This window comes from Lepidochelys kempii, chromosome 9, assembly GCF_965140265.1.
Source record: "Lepidochelys kempii isolate rLepKem1 chromosome 9, rLepKem1.hap2, whole genome shotgun sequence".
Lineage (NCBI taxonomy): Eukaryota > Metazoa > Chordata > Testudines > Cheloniidae > Lepidochelys > Lepidochelys kempii.
In genome coordinates this window covers 4,669,583-4,690,695 of record NC_133264.1, presented here as the reverse complement: position 1 = coordinate 4,690,695, position 21,113 = coordinate 4,669,583, and the positions used below count along the sequence as shown (strand labels likewise).

Below are 21,113 nucleotides of genomic sequence, written 5' to 3'. Positions count from 1 at the left end.
CAGGACCAATCCCCAATTAAATCATCCCAGCCAGGGCTTTGTCAAGCCTGACCTTAAAAACTTCTAAGGAAGGAGATTCCACCACCTCCCTAGGTAACGCTTTCCAGTGTTTCACCACCCTCCTAGTGAAAGTTTTTCCTAACATCCAACCTAAATCTCCCCCACTGCAACTTGAGACCATTACTCCTTGTTCTGTCCTCTGCTACCACTGAGAACAGTCTAGAGCCATCCTTTTTGGAACCCCCTTTCAGGTAGTTGAAAGCAGCTATCAAATCCCCCTCATTCTTCTCTTCCGTAGATTAAACATCCCCAGTTCCCTCAGCCTCTCCTCATAACTCATGTGTTCCAGTCCCCTAATCATTTTTGTGGCCCTCCGCTGGACTCTCTCCAATTTTTCCACATCCTTCTTGTAGTGTGGGGCCTAAAACTGGACACAGTACTCCAGATGAGGCCTCACCAATGTCGAATAGAGGGGAATGATCACGTCCCTCGATCTGCTGGCAGTGCCCCTACTTATACATCCCAAAATGCCATTGGCCTTCTTGGCAACAAGGGCACACCGTTGACTCATATCCAGCTTCTCGTCCACTGTCACCCCTAGGTCCTTTTCTGCAGAACTGCTGCCTAGCCATTCGGTCCCTAGTCTGTAGCAGTGCATTGGATTCTTCCATCCTAAGTGCAGGACTCTGCACTTGTCCTTGTTGAACCTCATCAGATTTCTTTTGGTCCAATCCTCCAATTTGTCTAGGTCCCTCTGTATCCTATCCCTACCCTCCAGCATATTTACCTCTCGTCCCAGTTTAGTGTCATCTGCAAATTTGCTGAGGGTGCAATCCACACCATCCTCCAGATCATTTATGAAGATATTGAACAAAACCGGCCCCAGGACCGTCCCTTGGGGCACTCCACTTGATACCAGCTGCCAGCTAGACATGGAGCCATTGATCACTACCCATTGAGCCCGACAATCTAGCCAGCTTTCTATCCACCTTATAGTGCATTCATCCAGCCCATACTTCTTTAACTTGCTGGCAAGAATACTGTGGGAGACAGTGTCAAAAGCTTTGCTAAAGTCAAGGAACAACACGTCCACTGCTTTCCCTTCATCCACAGAGCCAGTTATCTCATCTTAGAAGGCAATTAGATTAGTCAGGCATGACTTGCCCTTGGTGAATCCGTGCTGACTGTTCCTGATCACTTTCCTCTCCTCTAAGTGCTTCAGAATTGATTCCTTGAGGACCTGCTCCATGATTTTTCCAGGGACTGAGGTGAGGCTGACTGGCCTGTAGTTCCCAGGATCCTCCTCCTTCCCTTTTTTAAAGATGGGCACTACATTAGCCTTTTTCCAGTCGTCTGGGACCTCCCCCGATCGCCATGAGTTTTCCAAGATAATGGCCAATGGCTCTGCAATCACATCCGCCAACTCCTTTAGCACTCTCGGATGCAACGCATCCGGCCCCATGGACTTGTGCTCGTCCAGCTTTTCTAAATAGTCCTGAACCACTTCTTTCTCCACAGAGGGCTGGTCACCTCCTCCCCATGCTGTTCTGCCCAGTGCAGTAGTCTGGGAGCTGACCTTGTTTGTGAAGACAGAGGCAAAAAAAGGATTGAGTACATTAGCTTTTTCCACATCCTCTGTCACTAGGTTGCCTCCCTCATTCAGTAAGGGGCCCACACTTCCCTTGGCTTTCTTCTTGTTGCTAACATACCTGAAGAAACCCTTCTTGTTACTCTTAACATCTCTTGCTAGCTGCAACTCCAGGTGTGATTTGGCCTTCCTGATTTCACTCCTGCATGCCTGAGCAATATTTTTATGCTCATCCCTGGTCATTTGTCCAATCTTCCATTTCTTGTAAGCTGCTTTTTTGTATTTAAGATCAGCAAGGATTTCACTGTTAAGCCAAGTTGGTCGCCTGCCATATTTACTATTCTTTCTACACGTCGAGATGGTTTGTCCCTGTAACCTCAATAAGGATTCTTTAAAGTACAGCCAGCTCTCCTGGAGTCCTTTCTCCCTCATGTTGTTCTCCCAGGGTATCTTGCCCATCAGCTCCCTGAGGGAGTCAAAGTCTGCTTTTCTGAAGTCCAGGGTCCGCATTCAGCTGCTTTCCTTTCTTCCTTGTGTCAGGATCCTGAACTCAACCATCTCATGGTCACTGCCTCCCAGATTCCCATCCACTTTAGCTTCCCCTACTAATTCTTCCCAGTTTGTGAGCAGCAGGTCAAGAAGAGCTCTGCCCCTAGTTGGTTCCTCCAGCACTTGCACCAGGAAATTGTCCCCTACAGTTTCCAAAAACTTCCTGGATTGTCTGTGCACCACTGTATTGCTCTCCCAGCAGATATCAGGATGATTGAAGTCTCCCATGAGAACCAGGGCGTGCGATCTAGTAACTTCTGCGAGTTGCCGGAAGAAAGCCTCGTCCACCTCATCCCCCTGGTCCGGTGGTCTATAGTAGACTCCCACCACGACATCACCCTAGTTGCTCATACTTCTAAACTTAATCCAAGACTCTCAGGTTTTTCTGCAGTTTCATACTTGAGCTCTGAGCAGTCATACTGCTCTCTTACATACAGTGCAACTCCCCCACCTTTTCTGCCCTGCCTGTCCTTCCTGAACAGCTTATATCCATCCATGACAGTACTCCAGTCATGTGAGTTATCCCACCAAGTCTCTGTTATTCCAGTCACATCATAATTCCTTGCCTGTGTCAGGACTTTGAGTTCTCCCTGCTTGTTTCCCAGGCTTCATGCATTTGTGTATAGGCACTTGAGATAACCCGCTCATCGCCCTTCTTTCTCAGTATGAGGCAGGAGCCCTCCCCTCTCACACACTCCTGCTCGTGCTTCCTCCCGGTATCCCAGTTCCCCACTTACCTCTGGGCTTTGGTCTCCTTCCCCTGGTGAACCTAGTTTAAAGCTCTTCCTTCTCTTCGTTAGGTGGAGCTTGTCTCTGCCTAGCACTCCTCCTTCTTGGAACACCATCCCATGGTCAAAGAATCCAAAGCCTTCTCTCCGACACCACCTGCGTAGCCATTCGTTGACTTCCACGATTCGACGGTCCCTACCCCGGCCTTTTCCTTCCACGGGGAGGATGGACGAGAACACCACTTGCGCCTCAAACTCCTTTATCCTTCTTCCCAGAGCCACGTAGTCTGCAGTGATCCACTCAAGGTCATTCTTGGCAGTATCATTGGTGCCCACGTGGAGAAGTAGGAAGGGGTAGCGGTCCGAGGGCTTGATGAGTCTCGGCAGTCTCTCCGTCACATCGCGAATCTTAGCCCCTGGCAAGCAGCAGGCTTCTCGGTTTTCCCGGTTGGGGTGGCAGGTAGATGACTCAGTCCCCCTGAGGAGAGAGTCCCCGACCACCACCACCCGCCTCCTTCGCTTGGGAGCGGTGGTCGTGGAACCCCCAACCCTAGGACAGTGCATCTCATGCCTTCCAATCGGTGGAGTTTCCTTCTGCTCCCTTCCCTCAGACGTATCATCTGGTCCCCTCTCCGCATTATTACCCGTGGAGAGAACATGAAAACGGTTACTTACCTGTACCGGCGTTGCTGGTACATGGACGTTCCCCTTTTTTCTTCTGGAGCTCACATGCTGCCAAATTTCTTCACCGTCCTCCTGTCCCCGCTGCGCAGCCTGCTCTGAATCTTCAGAATGTTGTGTCTGTAGAAGCATATTCTGACGTCTGTCCAGGAAATCTTCAGTTTCTCTTATGCAACGCAGGGTCGATACCTGTTGCTCCAGACCTTGAACCTTCTCTTCCAATATGGAGACCAGCTTGCACTTTGTACAGACAAAGTCACTTCTGTCCTGTGGAAGAAAGACAAACACAGCACATCCAGTGCAGGTCACAACAGCTGAACACCCCCCATCCATATTACCTTCCTTCTATGAGCTTCCACAGGAGTTGTAGTAATTACTCGGAGAATCCGGCAAGATGTAAGCCTCAGTGGGCTCTCCCCAGGCAAACTCCTTCTGTTAGCTGCCGTGCTGTTCGCTGCTCAGCTGGTTCGCAGCTGACTGGCTTTTTATACAGTCAGGCCCACTTATGGCTCACCTGGAACAAAGCACTCCCAGTTCTCGCCCTTTTCAAACAACCAATCAAGCACACAGTCAAACTGTCCTCACAACAAACACTCAGATACTCACCAACACAGCCTCCTTAATGCAGCCCTTAGCGTACCTCCTCTCAGGAAGATCTCAGGCAAACTCCTTCTGTTAGCTGCTGTGCTGTTCGCTGCTCAGCTGGTTCACAGCTGATTTATATCTGATTTAGGGGAATTAGCCCCTTCTGCTAGATGCTGATGAGTTACTCTACATTACTGACACCTTGTTTGAGGTTACCTGATTACAGAGCAGTTCAAATGAAAATCTTGGGGTAGCTTTTGAGCGTGTTCCTTCTAGCTATCCTCACATTATTTAAAAAAGATAAAAAAATCATTGTGGGCCCCATCTTATTTTCTTAACAGTTGATGCCAACATCCACTTTCTAAGGCCATTCCTTTTCCAAAGACGACATGCTCCGTAGCATGGGGAGGGTTAGGGCTTTTGCGCTGGCTCAGTGGGAAGTACCATGCAAAGTACTAAGTCTGGGGATGTGGCAGGATGATAGGGCAAGTTGTTGGCAGAACTGCTGTCCAGCCAGTTGGATGAATTCAGCATTACGGCTCCCCTAGTATCCCAAATTCTTAAGAATTAATATTTTAAATGAATAATTATTTATGTGGATATTTATATGACTGTTGCAACAGCATCTGGACATGTTATATAATTAAAACAAAACCTGAACTCACATGGCTTGACAGGACAAAACAATAACCACCGATACCTTGGCCGTCCTCCATCTACCACTTTATAAATACCCTACATTTAACACACTCAATCAGATACTTGGGCCGCATGCTGAATCGTGATGCTCTGAAGTTGAGTGTCTTGTGGACCCAACCAGCAGAACGATTAAGTTCCAAAGTGAGGGACACTCAACTGAGAGTGCCTCTGGGGCTCAGCTCCCATCACTCGCCCAGAGAAGCTCCTCCAGTGTTCTGAATCGGTCCAGGAGGGTCAGTGGCAAGGCTTCTTCCATTGATCGTAATAGAGAGACAAGGTGTGGGAGGTGATATCTTTTTCTGGACCAACTTCTGCTGCTGAAAGAGACAGGCTTCTGAGATACACAAAGCTCTTCTTCAGGTCATCTTGATTGTAATTTGTGAGAGATGGGACTCCTGACTTGTTGGCATATGATGGGAGTTCTGTTTGCACAAGAATAACAAAAATAGATGATGATCACAGCTGGTTGAAAACCTCAGAAGGAAACACAAATTTCATTTTGATTCAGTTTTTGAAAACCGGAAAACTTCAGTTTTTAATTTTCGGGTTTTGCATTTTCTGGATCCCCTTTCCTTTCGGTCTTCCTCAAGAGTGCAATAAAATAAATCATGTCTTGGACAGGGAGGGGTATGGTTCATGAGTCAGTTTTTCCCTTTTTCCCCCCCTGCAAGTTTTCAAAATTTCTCCAGTTTTGGGAAAGTTATGGAGCAGCTAAAAAAACCAAAAACCAAAAAAAAAAAATAAACCCAACCAAAACAAACAAACAAATTAAGCTCAGAAGCTCTGCCACTCTGGAACTTTTTAAAAACATCCCTAGCTTTTGAAAAGTTGGAACAGCAGAGTTTTGACACTCTAACTTGTCAAAAGTTGGAGAAGTTTTTAAAAGTTGCAGAGTGGAAAAGGAAAACTAAAAAAGAGAGTGTAAAAAGTGAAAAAGAATCCCTCAACCTGTAGACTTCACTCATTCTGTTGCATTCATTGACAAGACATGGGTGAGAGAGGGAGGGAAGAACAAAAATCTGTAATTTCAAAAACAACGAGGAGTCCGGTGGAGCGTTAAAGACTAACCCATTTATTTGAGCATAAGCTTTCTGCATCTGAAGAAGTGGGTTTTTTACCCACGAAAGCTTATGCTCAAATAAATGGGTTAGTCTTTAAGGTGCCACCGGACTCCTCGTTGTTTTTGTGGATACAGACTAACACGGCTACCCCTCTGATACTTGTAATTTCAAAAACATTTTGATTTTTGAAAACTAAAATTAAATGAAAATTTCAAACAGAAACAAAATGAAAATCCTTATTTTATGTTAGAGATTTCCCCCTTAAGATTGAAAGGTTTAATAGAAAACCTTTTTTCCCAATGTCAAAATTCATTTTTGTGGTGGAAAAAATTTAGTTGAAAAATGCTCACCTGCTCTGATGATAATTTTTTTTTTCATGGCTGTGGGCTACATGGCTCAAGTGAGAAGAAGTTTTCCCCTGGAGTTGCTGCGGAGGTGATTGGATGGGAGGGACATATTATCTTCTTCTCTCATGTCTTTTTTGTACCATGCGGCTCTTGGGGAGGGAGGAATTGATAATAATTGAACAGCACAGGGGAGGGAAGCTTCCTGTGATTAACGCTCAGATTGGAGACACGTGACACGACTCTTTCCCTGTGGAATACCACTTCCCATTGGACCCAGCCCTCCAAGAGGTGAAACTCGCAAGTCAGTCCCTTTGAAGCCACTGAGATAAGTGTACACAGCACCTTGTAGGAGGCACTCAGCATTTTTCAGCATCAGGCCCATGTCTTGTCTTGGAGATCACATGGTCATTCGAGGAGCCTGGCAGACTAATGGTGATGAGGAAGAGCTATTCAGGGGTGTGGTGTGATATGCAGCTTGCTGAAGTCCTGCCAACAGCCAGCCCGTCCAAACCTATTCTCTAGACTGTATATGAATATAAGAATGCTCGGGTTCTGGGATCCCGGAGAGAAAGCTGGGCCGTTAGAGAATATTTAGCCCATCATGCTTCATTCCCTTTTTATCGCTTCATTGTCTCAGCAATGCTCCCTAATTATTTCCTCAATGACCTGGATTTGTTTTTGTTTCAACAATCTAGCCTGGGAGGCACTGGGGGGCTGGCTGATGGCTGCCTGTGCAAAGAAGCCCGCCCAGTCATCTTGCCTGAATTTGTTCTTCCATTCTCATACGTGCCTCTTTCTACTTAGAGCTGTGCTTTCCCGTTTGGACACTGGTATATTTCAGTCTCTCACTCCCTGCCCCCAAGTAACTTCAGAGGGGTGTTTAGTTTCCTTAAGGCTTGAGAAGAGGTGCACAGTTTACAAAGTCATTCTGCTAAAGGTGACTGGAAGCAAAGGGGTATAGCGCAAGCAGAATATTGCAGAACAGTATCCCAAGGCTGTAGGGGTACAGATGTAGCCTCACAAATCATGCCCTGGCATAGCAGCTGCTGCCAGATCAGTATCATTAAAATCAATTGCCCATTTAAAAGCAGCTGCAGATGCAATATCAGCGAATTTCTCATGGAGGCCAGCACGTGCTCTTCACTAGTTTCTCCAGATTGTCACTTGTAGCATTGGGGAAGCCACGTCCTCTGGGCTAACATCTCGTTTAAGACGTGTCACTTGTACAGCCTGTACCTTCTTCGGCTGATCGGCCTGTGTTTTTCTTGAGTGAATTGAAAGTGCTGATGAAAGTTGCCAGAGCAGAGCCCTCTTTGCATGACATGGAAAGTGGCAGTGACATGAACCATGTTGCCTCCCAATCAAACCTTTGGCCCCTCCACTTGCACTTGGATACTTTTTGTTGACGTTTACTGTTATATCCTTTTTCTACTACGCTGTGCTGCCTGACCTGAGCTCGGCCTTTCCCTCACACCTAACTCTCCTGCCCCCAGTTATAAAAAGTGGGGGTGTCAGGGGAAGCTAATAAAATATATTAAGCAGAAATAGATATCATTTTAAAATTATCTATAAAAAGGATTGGAAGTAGGTAAATGATTAAAAAGGGAAACAAAAGCTAAACCAAAATAGCAGGATAACCCTGTTTTAAAAATACCATTTTAGTGTTTTAGACTATGTAAGTGGGTGGTTGTAACACTCTACCTTCCTTGATACGGGTTATGATACTGACTCATCTGGTTTTCAACTAGATTTGGTAGCTCATTGGGACAGAGAGTGGGTCTTCCTGTTGCAGTGGGACTCTGAGCCTACCTGGTGCCTCCGGGTACCATTAGAAACAGAAGAAGAGACAAAACCACAGTTCTGATCCTGTGCTTGTGCAGGTTCTGCTGTGTCGCTAGCAGAAGATGCAAAAAGAAAAGGAGTACTTGTGGCACCTTAGAGACTAACCAATTTATTTGAGCATAAGCTTTCGTGAGCTACAACTCACTTTGAGCTGTAGCTCACGAAAGCTTATGCTCAAATAAATTGGTTAGTCTCTAAGGTGCCACAAGTCCTCCTTTTCTTTTTGCGAATACAGACTAACACAGCTGTTACTCTGAAACCTAGCAGAAGATGCATGCTGTCGTGTTTCTATAGGGCTCACAGACACCGGGCCAGATTTTCAAGCACTAAACTCCCACCCTATGGGGCCAGATTTTCTAAGATTTCCAGCTCCAGCTTTCCCCATTGTGACACTTACGTCCTGATTTCCAACAGGGGGGCCAACGGCCAAAGTCCTGAGCACTTTTGTTTTGATGCCTAACTGGGAGCTGAGTTTTTTGGAAAATCTGGCCCTCAGTTGCTGCTGGTTTTTTGTTCTGTTGTGTTTAGTTTCTCAGTGATGGAGTGGCAGCTGTTATCGATGTAGGTCAAGACTTTTCTTGTTCAGTGTTACCTATTTTAAGGTCTGGAAAACATGAACAAAAGTCACCATGTCATGGCATGTTCTTTTCGGTAATGCTTTCCCCATGCACTTGTGCCTCCAAATGGCCTTTTTCTTTGTCCTGTTCAGCACATCCATGCACTGTTCAAAGCAGGATCTTAGCAGGAAGGCTCAGTGATCTTCAGACTTTCTTTAATGGAACCAGCTTCTGATTGTTCCTCTTCATTTCGCCACTTGAGGTTTTCTTCACCCTTGTTGCCAAGGTTAGGCTGCACATCCGACCAGCTGCTCTTTCCATTGCTATCTTGCTGCTACTTTTATCCCTGTTTTTATGCTCTGGCTACATGGCACTTAACGAATCATCAAGAGGTTGCTGAGGTACAAGTCTGCACACAAGGGTGTTGTGTAAGAGGAGCCTTGTTGACCCAAGGCAGGAAGAAGATGAAGTGAGCGTATGGGAGGCTGGAGCGGAGACCCAAGTCTGCTACATTGTAGCGATCGGTTTCCTACCAGAATTATCTGTACTGTGAACATTTACCAAACAAACAAAATCCCACTGGTGTTAACATGAGGGGGAGCCATAACATGAGCGGTGCTCATGCAGTCAGACCTGCTTCGCAGGTGTGTGTATTAGACATGCCAGAAGCTGCAGGGGCCCCAACCGGGACTAACTCCAGGTCAGGGTAACCGATGGCTGTTTCTTTATGTAAATTTCCCCAGCTTAGACCAGGGCCTGCGGTCTGCCCATATGTGTTCAGATTACATGTTCCTGTGTCCTTATAGCTGCTGATTGTGGTTCTTTACCTAAATTTTGTCCATGAAAACTAGAGGAGTGGATTGAATTTTCTTATTCTTAACTGTATCCAGGAACACACCATAAATCATTTTCCCTGATACCTTATTACACCGTGTTCTCATTTCACTTTATAAGATTCTGTAGCAGTGCCTGGCATTTTAATAAGCTTAGCCCGAGGGCATAAATATTCTTGTTCCAAGTGGGCCTGATCCTGAGAGGTGTGAGTATTGAAGTCAATGAGAGCTGCAGGGGGTGGGCCCTTTTTCCTGTGCCACTCATATTCTGTGAATCATTCCACACCTCATTCCTCGGGTTCCAGCTTTATGCTCAGAACCAGAGGACTCCATCAGGCCTCCTTAGTAGTAGGTATAGAATAATATTCTCTCTGTCTTCATAGACAAAATTCTGCCCAGAATAACATGTGCTTTTAGGAGAAAAACGACTTAATCCTGCTTTCATTGAAGTCAGAGGCATAACCCCCGTGGACTTCAACAGGAACAGGTCTGTATTCTCTGAATATACTCAGAAAGCTCCCTGTTTATACGTGCAATACTGTGTGTGTAACGTAACAGTGATCAGGGGAAGGGGACTCACTGCGTTTGTGTCGAAAGAAGAGCACCGGCAATAGATCTCAAGGATAGAAACGAATGAAGAATATTTTCCTCCTGCTGTGGTCTCATTCCTTTCACTGTTCTGTAATCAGCGCTGTGGTCTCTGCTCCAATTTCAGTGCAGGACGGAGACTTGGGGTGACTTTAAATTACTTCACAAATACTGCTATGTACTCTTTCCTTCCCTCACCATTTTGCAGATAGAGAATTGAGGCACAGAGAGATTAAATGACTTGCCTCAAAAAATCCATGGCTGGGCTAGATTTCAGAAAAAAAGAAAACTCAAATTCTCATGACTCCAGAGGCTGGGGAAAAAGACCAATATCACAGGACTCGTGATAAAATCCCAATAGTTGGCAACACTCTACAAATGCAAATGTAGCAGAACTTGTGGGGTTCCGGCAATTTGCCTGTGTTGCCCCTCTGTGTTGTAGTTTCATCCTCTCTGTTACGGATGGCAGGTGGGCAAGACCGTTGTGATGCCATCCGATCGTATGGTTTATTCCCTGGACCTCCAAATTAGAGATGGGTACCCCTCTCCCAGTGTACAATCCAGTGCCGTATTTTCTCTGTCAGAGGCGCTGTGGACTTGCTTCACAAAATTTGCTACCTTCGCTCATGGCGGCACATCACTGGAAATCTTATAATTACTGCTGTCAATGTCTTTTCCTTGTATTCTGGCACCCTGGGTGAATATGATACCAGCAAGAGCGGGAGCAGTTAATAGGGGAATTTAATAATAGAAATGAAATGAAGGAACGAGAACCAAAGCAGACGTTTTTTTTCCTTTTCTTTCTCTTTCTCTTTCTTTTTTTGACTAGCTTTTCTTTTGGGTGTCTCTGTTGGAGTCAGTACTGGCAGGATGAATATGTGCAATTTTTTGCTCATCCCCTTCCATTTAACTTTTTTTTTTTGTTGCCCAGGGGAGAGGGTACATTTGTTACTTTTGAGGAGAGCCTCAATACCATGCTGGCTTCAAGCCAGAGATAGCGGGAGCTGTCTCTGTGAAAGCTTCATCCCTGCTGTCACTGGTCCACCTGCTCTTGACCTGCAGCACACTCCCTGTGTTCTGGTGCATGGAGACTCTTGAGTAGAGACTGCTAATGTTTTTCTGTGCCTGCTAGGGACTCGGAATGTGAACTGTCAGGCTCCCCTTTACTTGTACCCAAAGAAACGTATTGAATCTTGTGTGCAGGAGCTACTGTCAGCATCTCTGTCTAATTTTTGAAGCCCGCATATGGGTTTACTGGAGTATATGATTCCACCTACCCCTCTGGTACTGGCAGCTCATAGAAGCTAAAGCGGGCAAGCGTCTGTTCTATACTTGGCTGGGACGCTGAAAAGGAAAAATCCAGCGTGGTATTCGTGATCCACTGGGTTCTACTCAACTCCTGTGTGTTTGATTTGAACCATACGTCAGCATGGGGACAGGTTATAGATTTTTAGATGTAATAGATTAGAAATCCAGAAGGGACCATGGTGATCATCTAGCGTGACGGGGAAGCTCTGCTGATGCTGGTGCTGTCTTTTGCATGAGACATAAATAGGAATTCCTGATCAGCTGTGCAATCGCTTTGCAAGAGCAGGAATGTTTCCCATCATATCCTGTCCATTCTGCCTCCCTACAACTCCCCAGTAGTTTCAAACCAGGTACGGTATTCTTTCCTTCCTGTCTCAAACTGTTGTGAAGCGATACAAGCTGTTAAAACAGCTGCTGTGTTTCACCCCAGAGGGGGCAGCATCTCAGTGATGAAACTGATGAATCTATTTTGGGCCAGCACCTGTGAGATGCTGAGCACTTGTCACTCCCATCATATTCTCATTATCTTCCAGGATTGGGTCCATGATCTGTAAAATACTTTGGGCTCATATGGATGGAAAAATAGAAATGTGAGATATTATTGCTGCTCCTGCTGATGCTAATCACACCCTGCTAACGTATTTCATTCTCACTACACTTAAGCAAACCCCCAAATTAGCTCTTGCCTTTTAAAGTGTGTAAGCCTTTCGAAAAGGAATTGTGTTATGGAAGAAATATTAACTCTTTACCCTGTAATTCTCCTAACGACGAAGGAAACTGAACAAATGCAACCTATTCATGTATTAGTCATTGTCACAGCTGCATCATCTAGGGATTATTGCAAAATAAAGCCCACAAAATTAACAATGAATCAAACCTCCAGTTCCCTTTGCGGCGGCTCTGCCACCATCTGCATTCGAGTTTTAAAAAAAGCCGAAGTAATCATCAAGAAGTGGTGGTTGAAGGGAGGGGCAGGAGGTTTCCTCACTGGGGGCTCGTTCAACACCAGTTCTGAGCAACCCCTCCGGAAGTCTCCCATTGATTTTTCTCTAACAACATCCTCTTCCCTATCGGTTGAGAACCAAATGAAACGATTTGGTGATTAGTGGTTGTTCTCACTTGCACAGCAGTGGTTTTTAAGTCAGTCTTTAGTAACTGGAGTTATACTGAGTAAGCCTGAGGCCAGATTCTGGTGCCCTTCCTCATATGGAGTAGCACATTTGCCATGAGGCCTGTGAAAACATTGACAACGGGTTGGCTGCTGATGTGTTGAGACCCCTGTCTCTTGTGCTGAGTAGCGTTGTCTCGTCGTTCTCTATTGCTCCACCTGTTGTCTTTGGTCTTATACCTAGATTGTCAATGCTTTGGGGAGGGACCCTCTTTTTATTCTGTGTTTGTACAGCTCCTAGCACAGTGGGGTCTTGGTCCTTGAATGTGGCTCCTGGAAATAAGAACCCTACTCCATAAGTAGTTCCATTGGTCTCCTTGTGGTGATATCAGAGTAGGATATTACCGAGTCTGAGTGATGGGATCAGCGTATGGCCATTAGATCTAGATCAATGGGTAGGTCTAATGCATTTGCTTTGCTTTCAGGTTGAAATTTTCTTCTTTGAAATGTCACCGTGGGTTATGGTATTCGGTACCATCAAACAGGTGCCTAAAAACTACTGCAGAACCAATGTACTTATCTCTAGTTCACAAAATGTCCAGTCAAGCAACCTGAGTTTATTAACGATTTTTACTACAGTCTGTTAGAATTACAAATAGGGAACTTCCCAAGGCTTTGGGATACATAATCATTTCCTTGGGAATGACTTGAATTAATATCTAGCCTTGTTTTTCACTTTGGTGAACAGAATTGCACTTTTCTTTGTTTGGTTTAATAAAGCCAGCATTATACTTTTTGACAGGTAGACTTTTTCCAAGGTGTGTTTTCTCTTTTCTTTCTCTTTTCCTATGGCTGTCTGTCTCTGTTTTCTTTCAAAATGCTATATTTAATTTTTCCACATCATTATTTCGAGCTTTGACTAGTGATTCATCTATGCAGTGGCCTGTTCCATGAACCACAATAGTTTGGGTAGAAAAAAGAAAGGAGGAGGTTGGGGCTGGGGGGAATGGGATGATCTGACACGCTCTGGAATGGAAACAAACCATCTTTTTATAACTCAAATTGCAAACATCTGGCATTTATTATATTAAATCTACTTGTAGAAAGATAAAGTTTGCTCTCCACATTTATAAAGGCTATTGTGCCTAATCGAGGCAAAAGAGCAGCATTAGTGCTGAAATAGCTTTAATTCAAGCCGGCAGCACTTGTCCCCTTTGTTTTTAATCTAAAAGATTGAATATGTTGCTAGTGAGTTAAAGAATAGCAATTGTTATGTGACAATTAACAAGCAAGTAAAACTTCCTTTGTTTTTTCCGTTGTTCACTAAATGCACCTTTGTAAACCCTTTAAATTAACAGTTATAATAAAAGATTATATATGTATATAATAGATATAGTTTTCCTTCCCTGCCTTAGGCTTTTTTATGTTGCCAAAGAGTATGGTAAGGCAGGGCAACCAGCAAATGTCTGTAGGGTTATGTTATAGTTGGTCTAATAAAGGTTTGAGTGGGCCGTAGAGATTCACCCATACAGTCGGAGTGGTGGTTTGCACGAGTGAGCATTGGAGAGGCCACTGGGCCAAAAGCCAAAGAGTGAGCTAAAGAGGGAGAGGTCTGCTCAGGGCTCAGTTCATTGTAGTAGGTCTAAGCCTAGATCAGAGCTAGGTGAGTGTAGATCTACTTCTCAGCATCAGAGGTGAAATCCTGACGCACCCACTGAAATTAGTGGAAGTCTTGCCGCTGATTTCTCCTGGTCTCTGCTGGCACCGTGGGTGTAGTGGCTAATCCTGAAGTCTATTCTCAGATCGATCCAAATGGTGAGTGCTGACTGGTGAGTATTACGATACCCTCTGTGACTATTTGGAGGGTGTTTAATTTTTTTTCCGAGAGAAATAAAGAGGTGGAGAGGTGACTAGAAAGGGTGCAATTAAGTGTAACAAGTTCAGATTTACAAAGGAAGAAGCAGACTGAATATCCGGAAGAGTTCCCTAGCAGTGAGAACCATTACATATCAGAGTAGGATTTATTAAAGGGGATACTCTATATCCTAGTAAAGAGGAGAGGATAGACATTGATAAAGTACAGGTAGGAACTGAAGAGAAACAGTCAAATGGAAGAGTCCCATTCAGTTACAGCACATGAAAGCAGACAACTAAATTTTGACAGATTTTATAAGTGCTTATATACAAAGGCAAGAAGTCTAAATACTAAGATGGGTGAACTTTTGTGCCTGGTATTAGATGAGGATATTGATCTAAGAGGCATCACAGAAACTTGGTGGAATGATGAGAACCAGTGGGGCACAGTAATACCAGGGCACAAAATATATAGGAATGAGAGTAGGCTGCACTGGTCGGGGAGCCATATTGACAGAAAGCACAGAATCAAATATAGTCAAAACCTTAAGTAAATCAACCTACCATACAATCTCTGTGGATAGATATTCCATGCTTGAACAATAAGAGTCTAGCAGTAGGAATATTCTACCAACCACCTAATCAGGGTGGTGACAGTGATTGTGAAATGTTCAGGGGAATTAGGCTACAAAAACAGAAAACGCAATAATAATGGGGGATTTCAACCATCCCCATATTGCTGGGAGCATGTCAGGATGGGATGCAGAGATAAAATTTCTAGACTCTATCAATGACAGCTAGTTATGAGCAGCTAATCTTGGAACCCACAAAGGGAGAAGCCATTCTTGATTTAGTCCTAAGTGGAGCTCTGGATCTGGTTCAGGAGGCGAATATAGGTGAACTGCTTGCAAATAGTGACCATAATGTAATTAAGTTTAAGATCCTTGTCGGGGGGATAACACCGAAGAAACCCACCACGATGACATTTAACTTCAAAAACGGGAACTACACAGAAAGGAGGAGGATAGTTAAACAGAACGTAAGAATGAAATGCCTACAAGCTGCATGGAAGCTTCTTTAAAACACCAAAATGGAGGCTCAGACTATGTGTGTACCCCAAATAAAGAATTAATAAAAAAGTAAGAGGACCAAAAAACTGCTAACCTGGCTTGACCACAGGGTAGGAAAGGTGGTTAGAGACAAAAAGATACCTTTTGAAAATTGGAATTCAGATCCTACTGACAAAAATAGGAAGGACCATAAACTCCTGCAAGTCAAGTGTAAAGTATAATCAGGCAGGCCAAAAGAGAATTTGAAGAGCAATTAGCAAAAGACCCAAAAAATAACAGCAATTTTTTAAAGTACATTAGAAGCAGGAAATCTTTCAAACAGTCAGTGGGGCTGCTGGTCAAGGAGCATGCAAGGAAGACAAGGCTATTGTGGAGAAGTGACACTAATTCTTTGCACTGATCAACACTGCAGAAGATGTGAAGGAGATTCCCACGCCTCAGTCTTCCTTTTTAGGTGACAAATCTGAGGAACTATCCTAGATTTAGGTGCCATTAGAGGAGGTTTTGGAACAAACTGACAAACTAAACAGTAATAAGTCTCCAGGAGCAGATGGTGTTCACCCAAGTGTTCTGAAGGAACTCAAATATGAAATTGCAGAGCTACTAACTGTGGTGTGTATCTAAGCTCCCTCTAGCAGCAGCAGACTATCAAGGGCCATGCAGGTGCGCACCCATAGGGGCCTGAACTGGAGAGGTGCCTTTCCCCCCGCCGCAGCCCCGGAGCTGCCATGGCCAGGGAGAGGCATCTCTCACCCAGCCCCAGTACTGCCGCAGCGGGGAGAGGCACCCCGCCCCCAGCCCTGGGCTGCTGCAGCAGCTGAGGGGTGGGGGAGTCCTCTCTCCTCGCTGCAGTTTGGGGCAGCCTGTACCCCAAACCCCTCATCCCCGGCCCCATCCCAGAACTTGCACCCCTGCCGGAGCTCGCACCCCAACCCTGTGCCCCAGCCCTGAGGTCCCTCCCGCACCCTGAACCTTGCATTCCAGCCCCACCCCAGAGCCCTCATTCCTTACACCCCAACCCTCTGCCCCAGCCCTGAGCCCCCTCCTGCACCCAAACCCCTCATCCCCTGCCCAACCCCAGAGCCCACACTCCCAGCCAGAGCCCTCACCAGCCCTGTACTGCAACGCTCTGCTCCAGCCCTGAGCCCCCTCCCACACTCCAAACCCCTCGGCCCCAGCCCCACCACACATCACCTTCACGTTGGTGCAAATAACAAAATTCTTTCCACACATTGATGTAAAAAATCAGAGGGAACATTGATGTGTAACCGATTGCTTAAATCAGCCTCTGTATCAGATGACTGGCAGACAGCTAATGTGGTGCTGATTATTATTTTTTTTTAAAGGGCTCCAGAGGTGATCCTGGCAACTACAGGCCAGTAAGCCCAACTTCAAAGCCAGGCAGATTGGTTGAAACTATAATAAAGAACTGAATTATCAGACACATGGATGTACATGATTTGTTGGGGAAGAGTCAACATGGTTTTTATAAAGGGAAGTCGTGCCTCACCAATCTACTAGAATTTCTTGAGGGGGTCAACAAAGATGCTGACCACAGTGATTCAGTGGGTATAGCGTCCTTGGACTTTCAGAAAGCCTTTGACAAGATCCCTCACCAAAGGCTCTTTTGCAAAGTAAGCTGTCATGGGATAAGAGGGAAGGTCCTCTCATGGATTGGTAACTGGTTAAAAGATCGGAAGCAAAAGTTAGGAGTAAATGGTCAGTTTTCACAGTGCGGAGAAGTGCATAGCTGGATCCCCCAAGGGTCTGTACTGGGACCAGTGCAGTTCAACGTACTCTTAAATGATCTGGAAAAGGGGGTAAATAGTGAAGTAGCAAAGTTTGCAGATGATACAAAATTATTCAGGACAGTTAAGTCCAAAGTTGACTGCAAAAAGTTACAAAGGAATCTCACAAAACTGGGTGACTGGGCAAGAAAATGGCAGATGAAATTTAGTGTTGATAAATGCAAAGTAATGCACATTAGAAAACATAATTCCAGCTACACATACAAAATGATGGGGTCTAAATTAGCTGTTACCACTCAAGAAAGAGCTCTTAGTCATTGTGGATAGTTCTCTGAAAACATCTGCTCAATGTGCGGAAGCAGTCAAAAAAGTGAACAATGCTAGGAAACCATTAGGAAAAGGATAGATAATAAGAGAAATTATCATAATGCCACTATATAAATCCATGGATACTGCGTGCAGTTCTGTCTGCCCCATCTCAAAAAAGATATATTAGAATTGGAAAAAGTACAGAAAAAAGCAACTAAAATGATTAGGGATATGCAACAGCTTCCATATGAGGAGAGATTAATAAGACTGGGACTGTTCAGCTTAGAAAAAGAGAAGACTAAGGTGGATATGATAGAAGTCTATAACATAATTAGTGACGTGGAGAAAGTGAATAAGTGAATTTACCCCTTCACATAACATAAGAACCAGGGATCACCCAACGGAATTAATAGGCAGCAGGTATAAAACAAAAGGAAGTATTTCTTTGCACAACGCACTGTCAATCTGTGGAACTCCTTGCCAGGGGATGTTGTGAAGGTCAGAAGTATAACTGGGTTTAAAAAAGAACTAGATAAGTTCATGGAGGAGAGGTCCATCAATGGCTGTTATACAAAATGGTCAGGGACACAACCCCATGCTCTAGGTATCCCTAAATGTCTGATTGCCAGATGTTGGGACTGGAATACAGGGGATGGATCACTCAATAATTGCCCTGTTCTGTCCATTCCCTTTGAAGCACCTGGCACTGGCCACTGCAGGGAGACAGGATCCTGGGCTAGATGGACCAGTATCGCCATTCTTATGCTTTTCTTTATTATGGCTTTGGTGCTCAGCCCTTTGCCAGATTGTCAGTCCCGTAAGTGTCAGGGACAAACTTCACTGACTGCTAAGGAAATACGCTGGCCCAAAGTAGTTGCATTTGCAAACTTTTTTATGTGTGGGAGAGAGAGAAAAGGGGTAGTAATAGTTCCTAAGCCAGTTGCCTGGGAGGGGAAGAAAAGGAGCATTTCTCAAAAAGGCCTGTTAACACCGCTCTGGTTGACAAGCAATGAGACATAGGAGGTAAAAGTCCTTTCTTTCCCCTTTCCAGTGCTGTGATTTAAAATGTTTGAGAACACACTTCAGTAGACAGAGAAGTAAAAGCCCCCAGTTGTCCCACAAGAATCTGCAAAGGCTGCATCCGAGTGAAGGGGTCACAGTGTGTTAATGCAGTCCATCATTTTGTAAGGAGCTCAGCATTCGTGTATGAGCCGTGTCAGTGTGTTGTCTGCACACTGTCTTTGCTGATCACAGTAATCGGGTCATAAGAGAAAGAGAAGTAATAGTGCGTCTCTTAGCAACCAACCCCAGGAGAAAGAGAAAATTACTCAAACCGACTATCCAGCCAGGGAAGTAGAAAGATGAAATGTTCTGAAAGTCTTCTGACAAGTGCTCAGGGACATAATTCTTTTATCTGTTAGTTCCAATGATATCGGGTTTTTACCTTCTTCCTGGTAAACTTTTTTTTTAATTAGGTTCAGAAAAATGGCAAAAACCCCTCGGAAACCCACAAAAAAAAGGTTTGAAAGAAAAATAAAAGTTAATAAAAGTTTTACATGATGTTTAATGGTGCCCCGTGGGGAAGGGGGAGCTGAACAGCTCAGGGGAATAGTGAAGGCTATATAAATAGATATAAAGGAGATATATAAAGGCTTCTGGTTCTAGACCACTGGTTTGAATCTGTCCCACGCCAGTACAAGCCAAGAGTAGTTGTTCTATCTGATGGCTGCTTGGTGGCCTGTGTGAAATCAGTTTGGCTGGTCTCCAGTCCAGACAACAGGTATTCACATTATTAAAGTCACCCATCTTATTCAGCACTAATTTGGCACTCTTGTTCACAACTCGGCAAAGAGCATAAAGACTGAGTCATGGAGGTCAAATGGCCCTCTCATCCTTAGTCCCCTTCCAAGTCAGAAGTGAAGGCCCCTTGCCAAGGCCTTGTACTGTGCTTGTTCTATGGACAATTCTGCTGGGCTGTCCATCTGGCCCATCAGCTCTGAATACATTTAAGCAGAAGAAAAGAAAGAAAAGCCTCTTTTGAAACATAGTTCCCTAATTTTTGGTGCCTTCATTTTTCAGTGCCCAACCTTAGACACATAGGGTCTGATTTCCAGAAGTGCTGAGCAGCCTTGCTCTAATTGCCTTTGGCACTTGTGAAAACGAGTTCCTGGGCACAGGAGATTAGAGACTGGAAAATTTGGCACAAAATTTCTAAGGATGCCTGGGATGACCCTAGATAAAATTAAAGCCTGAAATTAAGACTCTTGGGGTTGACATGGCGGATCTAAGCTTTTTTTTCTTTTTTTTCGGGGGGGGCGTGGGGAATGAAGCTTGGTTGTTAGCACAGACATGGAAAACACAAACTTTAGTGGACAGTTTTATTGGATGGGTAGTTTGGCTTATATGATAGCTGGTCAATGGACAAGAATGAAGATATAAATATGGGTGAGTGCATAGGGTGATGTGACCATCTCATTTAGCATTTTAGTACACGTTGTAGCCATGTTATCCCCGGCCACCCAATGCAGTTGGCTTTAATGGAGCTACTTCGGATTTTTACTGGTTGTAACTGAGATCAGAATCTGGATCCAATGTACATATAATATTTTTTAATTCAATCTCTGGGTAACTAGAGTAGGCGACGGGAGCCTGGAATGATGATCATAATAATCAAATGAGGGATTTATGTGTCACTCACAGTAAGATTAAAAAAACAACCACCGAGGAGTACTTGTGGTACCTTAGAGACTAACACATTTATTTGGGCATAAGCTTTTGTGGGCTAAAACCCACTTCATCGGATGCATGCAGTGGAAAATACAGTAGGAAGATATATATACACAGAGAACATGAAACAATGGGTGTTGCCATACCCACTGTAACGGGACTAATCAATTCAGGTGGGCTATTATCAGCAGGGGGGAAAAAAAAACTTTTGTAGTGATAACCAGGATGGCCCAATAAGATAATAAGATCTTATATGTGTGTGTGGCATGCTTAAAGGGAGGGTTCCCAAAATGCTTTACCGATACATTGTGACTCTCTTTGCCCACCACTGGAATGCGGCCCCCTCTGCAATACAAGACGGTAAAGAGAAGGAGCAATTTTTAGGACAGTTCATGTGCTTGGCTTGGATAAGTGAGAACATAAATCCCTACCCTGAAGTCAATGGGGTGACTCCAGATTTAGAGCACTGTAGCGGAAATCAGAACATGGCTCTTGGAGGCTGTCGATCTGATTGTCCGTTCCTCTTGTGGAAAGCGCAGAAACAGTCATTTAGAACAAGATTCCGTACTGTGTGGATGGAGCAAACAGGCTGAAGTGCCCCAGTCAACTATTAATATCTGTGTGCTCACTGGAAGAGAGCTGCCAAAGTTTTCTAAGACTAGAATGCTTATCCTAGAAATAATCAGTGAAAAAAATAGCACCTTGCTGCTGTCCAGAATTCATAGTTTAGGACTGGTGTCTGCTACTATCAGGAGCTGAAGGAACAATGTTAACCGGTACCCGTTCACAGCAAAAGCATCTTTCCCTGTTTCACTGTCACCGTGTAGCAAAGAAGAAGAAAAAAGACACCTCTTAAAGTTTAGTAATTGAAGAGTTTCTTTGCTATTTTTGTCTGTGCCAGTAAGTGATGTTTCCTGGAAATTTTCACCCA

General features: G+C 44.6%; 1 protein-coding gene across 10 annotated transcripts in view; it reads left to right on the top strand.

Annotated features, from left to right (window-relative positions):
• The window catches only part of LPP (LIM domain containing preferred translocation partner in lipoma), a 449,897-nt gene that overhangs the window by 171,389 nt on the left and 257,395 nt on the right, over positions 1–21,113 (top strand). The gene's annotated exons all lie outside the window — the stretch shown is intronic.